This window comes from Saccostrea cucullata, unplaced genomic scaffold, assembly GCF_032062105.1.
Source record: "Saccostrea cucullata isolate Sc308-1 unplaced genomic scaffold, CSIRO_AGI_Scuc_v1 ctg3375, whole genome shotgun sequence".
Classification (NCBI taxonomy): domain Eukaryota; kingdom Metazoa; phylum Mollusca; class Bivalvia; order Ostreida; family Ostreidae; genus Saccostrea; species Saccostrea cuccullata.
Window position 1 is genome coordinate 9,849 of NW_026933127.1, and position 8,227 is coordinate 18,075.

Sequence of the window (8,227 nt, forward strand, 5' to 3'; positions counted from 1 at the left end):
GGGGACGTTTAGCAAAAAATGAAAGGTTGCATACTGTTCAGAACATTATTTTGAACAACTTTTGTTCAATATTGCTTATCAAAATATTTCTCCCTTTCGAGATATAAAGCATCAAAGATTTAGCATTCTGGCCCCTAATTATGTACCTTGCGACATGAAAATCATAATATATAGTTGTAGATGGTTGAGATGAACATCTTTGCTTCAGTAATGTATTACAAAATATAAACTGATAAAGAGTTATCGATTGAAGACTTTTGGCCCCTCTTGGCCCCTAATTCGAGTGCCCAGCCCCTTTTTCGGGATCTCATCTTAAAGATCTTCAGATATTGAACATTTTGTGTTCAACAATTGTTCAGAAATTCTTTTTCGTTTTTGAGATATTAGAAAAAGAAATTTTTAGGGGCCAACCCTTCAACTCCTTAATGGGGACGTTGAGCAAAAATGAAAGGTTGCATATTGTTCAGAACATTATTTTGAACATTTTTTGTTCAATATTGCTTATCAAAATATTTCTCCCTTTCCAGATATAAAGCATCAAAGATTTTGCATTCTGGCCCCTTGTGGCCCCTAATTATGTACCATACGACATAAAAACCATAATATAAAGTTGTAGATGGTTGAGATAAAAATCTTTGCTTCAGTAATGAATAAAAATATTTATTTGAAAAGAGTTATTGAATAAAAACTGTTGGCCCCTTTCAGCCCTTAATTTGATGAGTCAGCACATTTTTCTTGATATCATATTGAAGATCTTGATATTTTGCACAAATGTTGTTCAGTATGTTTTAACAAAATATTTATATGTTAAAAGATATGATACAAAATGTCTCAAAAAATCACTCATAAAACGTGTCCTAATTTTTGACCCCTACCGAGCTTCCATACTAGGCACTTCCGGAAAATGTCCTGACCATGTTGCAACGTGGCAATATGTCCTCTATCATCACTAAAAATTTCAGCTTTCTAGCTTGAGTTGTTTTTGAGTTCCATCACAGACAAGGAGGTCCTCTAAATTTTGATCAAAGGGCGATAACTCCCGACCGGAAGTGAATTTCCAAAAAATAATTTGCCGGAATTAACTTCAGATGACAACGCATCGACTGTGAAAATTTGAAGCAAATCGAACGAGCCATCTCCGAGAAATCGTCTGCACAAATTTTGTAAGAAGAAAAAAGAATAAAAATAATAATAATAACTAGATACGATCTCGTTGCGAGCAACGAGTGGGTCTTCCGTCCGATTCTTGATAAGATGAGAAAAGATTTTGATTGAGATTTTCATTCTAAAGTAATGATTTTCCATAATCTGTAAAAAGACATTGAACATCAAAGACTTTTAAAAAATCGACTTTTGGCCCTTCAAGGCCCCAAACATTAGGGATCAACCCTTTTTTCTTCATATCATCTGAAAGCTCTCATGATTTTGATGACTTTTTGTTAAACAACTATTCAGAGTTTCTTTTTCATTTTCGAGTTATTCGCAAAAGAAATATTTAGGGGCCAACCCTTCAACTCCTTAATGGGGACGTTTAGCGAAAAATAAAAGGTTGCATATTGTTCAGAACATGATTTTGAACATCTTTTGTTCAATATTACTTGACAATATATTTCTCATTTTCGAGATATAAAGCGTCAAAGATTTAGCATTCTGGCCCCTTTTTGGCCCCTAAGTACATACCATACGATATAAAAATCATGATATATGTAAATGGTTGACATAAACATTTTTGCTTCAGTAATGTATAACAAAATATTGACAGTTTAAGAGTTATCGAAAAAAGACTTTTAGCCCCTTTTGGCCCCTAATTTGAGTGCCCAGCCCCTTTTTTCTGGATTTCATCTTGAAGCTCTTAGGATTTTGAACACTTTTTGTTCAACAACTATTCAGAGATTCTTTTTCGTTTTCGAGTTATTTGCAAAAGAAATATTTAGGGGCCAACCCTTCAACTCCCTAATGGGGACTTTAAGCGAAAAATAAAAGGTTGCATATTGTTCAGAACATGATTTTGAACATCTTTTGTTCAACGTTACTTGTCAAAATATTTCTCACTTTCGAGATATAAAGCATCAAAGATTAAGCATTCTGGCCCCTTTTGGCCCCTAATCATGTAATATACGATATTAAAATCATAATATACAGTTGTAGATTGTTGAGAGAAACATTTTTGCTTCAGTAATGTATAACAAAATATTAACTGTTAAAGAGACTTTTAGCCCCGTTTGACCCCTAATGTGATGAGTCAGCACTTTTTCTTGATATCATATTAAAGATCTTCACATTCTGCACAAATTTTGTTCAGTATGTCTTAACAAAATAATTATACTTTAAAAGATATAATACAAAATGTCTCGAAAATTCACTCATGATTCGTGTCCTAGATTTTGACCCCTACCGAGCTTCCATATTGGACCTTTCTGAAAAATTTTAAATCCAATCTGCAATTCAGCAATGTGTCGTCTATCATCGCTGAAAATTTTAGCTCTCTAGCCTATGCCGTTTTCGAGTTTACTTAAGGACAAGGAGACCCTCTAAAAATCACTAAAAGGGCGATAACTTAAGACCGGAAGTGATTTTTTCAAAATTGAGTCGGGGGTACAAACTTCAGATAGAAACACATAATCTCTGAAAATTTGAACAAAATCGATCGAGCCATCTCCGAGAAATCTTCTGCACAAAAATTGTAAGAAAAAAAGAAGAATAATAAAAGTGAAAAAGAAACAATAGAATAATAGAAGGGTCTTCCGTTGGAGACGGAAAGACCCTAATAATAATAAAGGTAAAAAAGAAACCGAAGAATAATAGAAGGGTCTTCCGCTGAAGACGGAAGACCCTAATAAAAGTGAAAAAGAAACCGAAGAATAATAGAAGGGTCTTCCGCTGAAGACGGAAGACCCTAATAATAAAAGTGAAAAAGAAACTATAGAATAATAGAAGGGTCTTCCGTTGGAGACGGAAGACCCTAATAAAAGTGAAAAAGAAACAATAGAATAATTAAAAGGTCTTCCGTTGGAGACGGAAGACCCTAATAAGAAAATTGAAAAAGAAACATAAGAATAATAGAAGGGTCTTCCGCTGAAGACGGAAGACCCTAATAAAGGTAAAAAAGAAACCGAAGAATAATAGAAGGGTCTTCCGCTGAAGACGGAAGACCCTAATAATAATAAGAAACAGTAGAATCACTATAAGGTTTTCCGTGAAGACGGAAGACCTTAATAAGAAACAGTACAATAACTATAAGGTCTTCCGTGAAGACGGAAGACCTTAATAATGATAATAATAATAATAATACTTTATTTCAAGAGGGTTACCCGATTAGTGCAATGCACTAGTCTTCCTCGGGGCCCTCTAAGCATGTTCACAATAATACAATAATAAAATCATTGTAAAATAATAAATAATACAACATGACGTAAAAATACAAGTACATACAGATTTCAGGAGACGTTAATTGCGACACGTTATAATAAATTTTTCTACATTTTTACGAAATGTCTGTAAATTCTGTGAAAAACGTATATACAAAGGTAATTTGTTCCATAAATGAACACCAGAATAATGAAAAGAATTTTTAAACTAATTTGTTCGATATTTCGGTAGATGAAGGTTGTAGTTTGTTTCAGATCGTTGAACATAACTACTAGAAGATATAAATTCAAAAGAGTCTCTTAAATAAGTAGGTGCCATATCATGAAGTGTTTTGTACAGTAATATATATTTATCATAATCGATCAACACGTAAATAGTCAGCCATCCAAGTTTTTCGAATAATGATAGTGAAGGGGCATCATAAGCCACATCTAATATAATAGGGGCTGCCCTTTTTTGCAATTTAAAAACTCTATCTATGCCAGTAGCTGGCGCATTACCCCAAATAGTTAGGCAATAATTCAAAGAGGGCAGAATGTATGCATTATAGAATAGTTTTCTTGTGTGTAAGGGAAGGAATTTTTTAATTTTGCGTAAGGTTTATAATTTATAAGTCTAAGATTTACAAACTGAGTCAATATGGTGATTATAGCGCAATGAATCATCAATATGTACTCTCAGAAGTTTTTCAGATTCAACATTTTCAATTGAATTGTTTGAAGCATATAAATTTAGTTCAGGGAAATCTATTCTTGATTTCCTCTATCGAGATAACAAACAGTATTCAAGATCAAAAGTTCATTTAACAATACAAAATAGAAGCAGAACAAACAGTGGGGCTAGAAAAACTCGGAGGAGAGAGCAGGTGACATGGAATGGTAAGCATCCCTTCCCGGCCGGTCATGACAGCCGTTTGCTCCTTGCATATTGTCATGATCGGGAAATAACGTGGAAATCCGTCGTCAATTCGGTGTATAAAAATTGACAAATGAATAAGTATGAAAACCGTCAGTCAGCATTTATCTCACTGATAAATGATATAAAAGGTCATTGTACCGACCATAGCACTAACGAAATGATGACTTTTAACGATACTGCTGAAATTATTGCTTCATCAATCTGTTTGTCAATAATTTACCTAGTTTAAGAAATTGTTCATACGTAGAGCATTCTCTTACGTATCTTATCAACGGAGAGATATAAACCCCAGTTGCAGATGATTATTATCGGCCGCAGCAGCGGCCGATCTATTTGTGGTTGTGTTAGAAAGTGCACATGGGGAATTAAGACGTTATTGTTTATTTTAATAGTTCAGTAAAATAATTTTTGATTGATAAAAAGTATAAATCATGAGTAAAATAATTTTGAAAAACTTGTTTCAAACTTAGCATTAATTGTTGTTATTATATTTCAATTTCATTATCATTTCTCACTAAAAATTATAATTGATAATTTATGGTTATATAGAAAGGGTGAACAATAAATACTCCCCGCTCTGGGAGTGTGTAAGATATGAAAGGAAATCGCCATGATTTTCCGGAAAAATGTTGACGTGATAAAAGTGCATAGTGAATATTCAACGTAGTAAAAAAATGTTTTGAATATGCTCTACAGCTGAAAATGATGCAAAGATATTTTTTCCTACATTTTGCACCACGGCTTGCAGCAGAGCCTATCCTGCAGAAGCCATGGGTATTATCACGTTACAAAGATCCAGGGTATCAGCGCCCGGTTTATCTTGAGAGGCCTACATTATCATTTTGATAACAATAAAATCTTATCATTCATCATTGACTTTTTTTTACATCGATGAATCTATTTATGGGCAAATTCGGTAAAATGTCTATTAATTTTTTTTATTTTTTACTTATCTTTTAAGACAGCCTAAAATAAAAGTGATTCAACTATTTCATTTTTGAATATCTTGACGCGCTTTCCTTGCATGTGAAAGAATTTTTTTAATGCTAAATTTTGTTTGCAGCCGATTTGATGCTTTGCATCAATTTTACTTGTAGTGTATATTGCTGGATATATAAACTCCGTGTGTAGGTGATAAAGGTATATTACTGCATAAGTAACAGAAATTGACGATTGAACAGTTAAAGTGAACACGTTCATCAAACAGCTTGGTTGTTAGATTACCATTAACGTCTTTTTCAAGTTAAATATCCAAATATGAAACAGGTTTGTCAGACTCTGTAGTATCTTTTATCTCAAGCTAACCAGAATATATCGTATCGGCATAAGAATGGAAAATACAATTGTTAATCGACAATACGTTGTCGATTTATCTAAAGATTTTGCACCATTTCTGTTGAATTCTGATGAATACAAATATAGGTCCTCTAATAACAGGGCGCAATTGGTACCCATGGGGATTCCGATATAGTGTTGGAAGACCTGGTCCCAAAAACAACATAGAGCAGACGCTCTAACCACTGTGACACGCGGGCGACATAAATGCATGGAATGTGATGATTTAAATCATAGTTTGCCAAATGCGATCATAACTGCTTATGACTGATTTTTTTCCAGAAGGCTTATTATACATAAATTGCTGCAATGAAAAATACAGGAAATTGAAATTTTACAATCAACTGTTTGCATAATTTCTGAACATGTAACAGAAAAATGACATGTTGCATGCTAAACAACTGTTACGTTTATCTACCAAAACAATGATAAACACATGCTACTAAGCTGGTTGAACTTTAAAATTAAAATATATACTTAACTAATGAATACCTATTAATGTCAGTCACATTACTATCCATGAAATTACACACAATTCGTATAAAATTAAAAATAATCTTGAAATAAAAAAGAATGGAAAAAAAAAACGAGAAAACACCCAAAAAATGAATAGTTTGAATATGACTTTCTTAAAAATAAATATAGTAATATTTATATTTACATGATCTAATAGTGCTTTATATTGTTTGTGATGATTCTTTTGTCTTACCTGTTTTGTACTGGTAAAGCTCGAATGTATTGTGTGCAGTGGCATAAACGTTTGTCCTCTGATTTTCACATGACTGTAATTATTTTTTATCTATTTCACAGTCATATACACTGGGCGTGAAAGGACAGCGAGGTTATTTTAATCAGAAGAATATTCAGATTGAATACTGTTCGTTATCTCCATATCCTTCTTCAGGGAGATAACAAACCGTTATCATGCTCAAATACAGAGTAAACAAGAGGTCACAGTACATAAGACATTGCATAATGGTGATTGAAAACTTAATCGAGAAAGATTATAAAAGAAATATGGATAATTTTGATTATGAAATATATGGCGATAACGAGCAGTATTTAAGATTTAAAGTCCATTAAACAATACAATATAGGAACAGAGTAAACATTGACCTCCAAAACATCAGATGTGGGATCAGGTGCCATGAAGACGTAATCATCAAATGCCTACTAGTCACACCTGTCGTGTGTTCATTGTCACGATCGGGAAATAACGGAAACATCTGTCGACAATTAAGTGTATAAATAATGACCTTACAATTGGTATGAAAAACATCAGTCAGCATTTGACTCAATGATAAATTGTATTTGCTGCAAAGGCACATTGAATGGACCATAGAACTTACAAAATGACGACTTTAAACGAAACTGGTGATACTCTAGTTTTATCTTATTATACTTATTAAGTTATTATACTTCCCGCTTGAGTTGTGAAAGAGTATATCCTTCCGTCCGTATGTACGTCTATCTGTCTGTATACGTCTGTCCCTCCGTCCGTTACGCGTTGGGGTATCTTCTCTTATCCGCAACTCCTTTTAAACCACTAAATGAAATTTATTTAGACTTTTAGAGAGTCTTTGTTACATTATGCCATTATGCACCTCTTTTTTATTTTTTTGATCCGACACATATTTCAGTGGAAACATTGACACTGCCATTTTCTCTACATCATTGAAGGGTACCAACCTTTCATCCACACCTCCTCCTTTAACACTGAATAAAATTTAATAATAGATTCACAGATTCTTGATTAAATCATGACACTGTGCACCTCCTATTTTACTATTTGATCAAATCCTTACCTCGAATTCTTAGTGCACAATATTGACTTCTCTATTATAATCATAAGGGAGGCGGGGTTATAATTTAGTGAGCTCAGTGCTCACAGTACCTCTAGTTTTTATATTATATACCTCATTTAGGAAATTGTACATAAATTAAGACCAAATTCTTGCGTATCGAATCAACTGAGAGATATAAATCCCTTGTGCAGGTGCTGCAAATGTATTACAGATTCCTTGTTTTTCGCGAGTACTTATTATCGCAAATGGACGATTGATCAAAAGATTTGGCATAGATTTCAGACCATAAAAATAAAGGCGAGTAATTTTATTTTGCGTGATGGTGCTTCTAGCGAAATTACGATATAATTTATTCCACGCGTATATTAAGGAATCTACAGTATCTTGCTGTATAGGTAAGGAATGTTGACGATTGAAAAGTTAAAGTCATCACGTTTATCATAAAGCTTGGTAGTTAGATAATCATTAACGTCGTTTTCAAGTAAGTAAAATATCTAAATATGAAACATGTGTATCAGACTCTATGGTATTTTTTTATTTCAAGCTCATTGGGATATATTGTATAGACATAAGAATGGAAATAATCTATGGTAATTGATACAGTGTCGTCGATATATCGAATTGTCGAGTTGAAGGCCATCGCTTCTTTTTCACGAATAAAATACTTAGTCTAGTATTTGACAAATTTTGCTTCATACAAAATACAATTCTTAAACAGCATCTTTTTAGTTTGAGTTATTACATAATAACTCTAATTGATTCTACAGTCTTGTTCATGTTCCTAGTGAATGAAAGTTAAA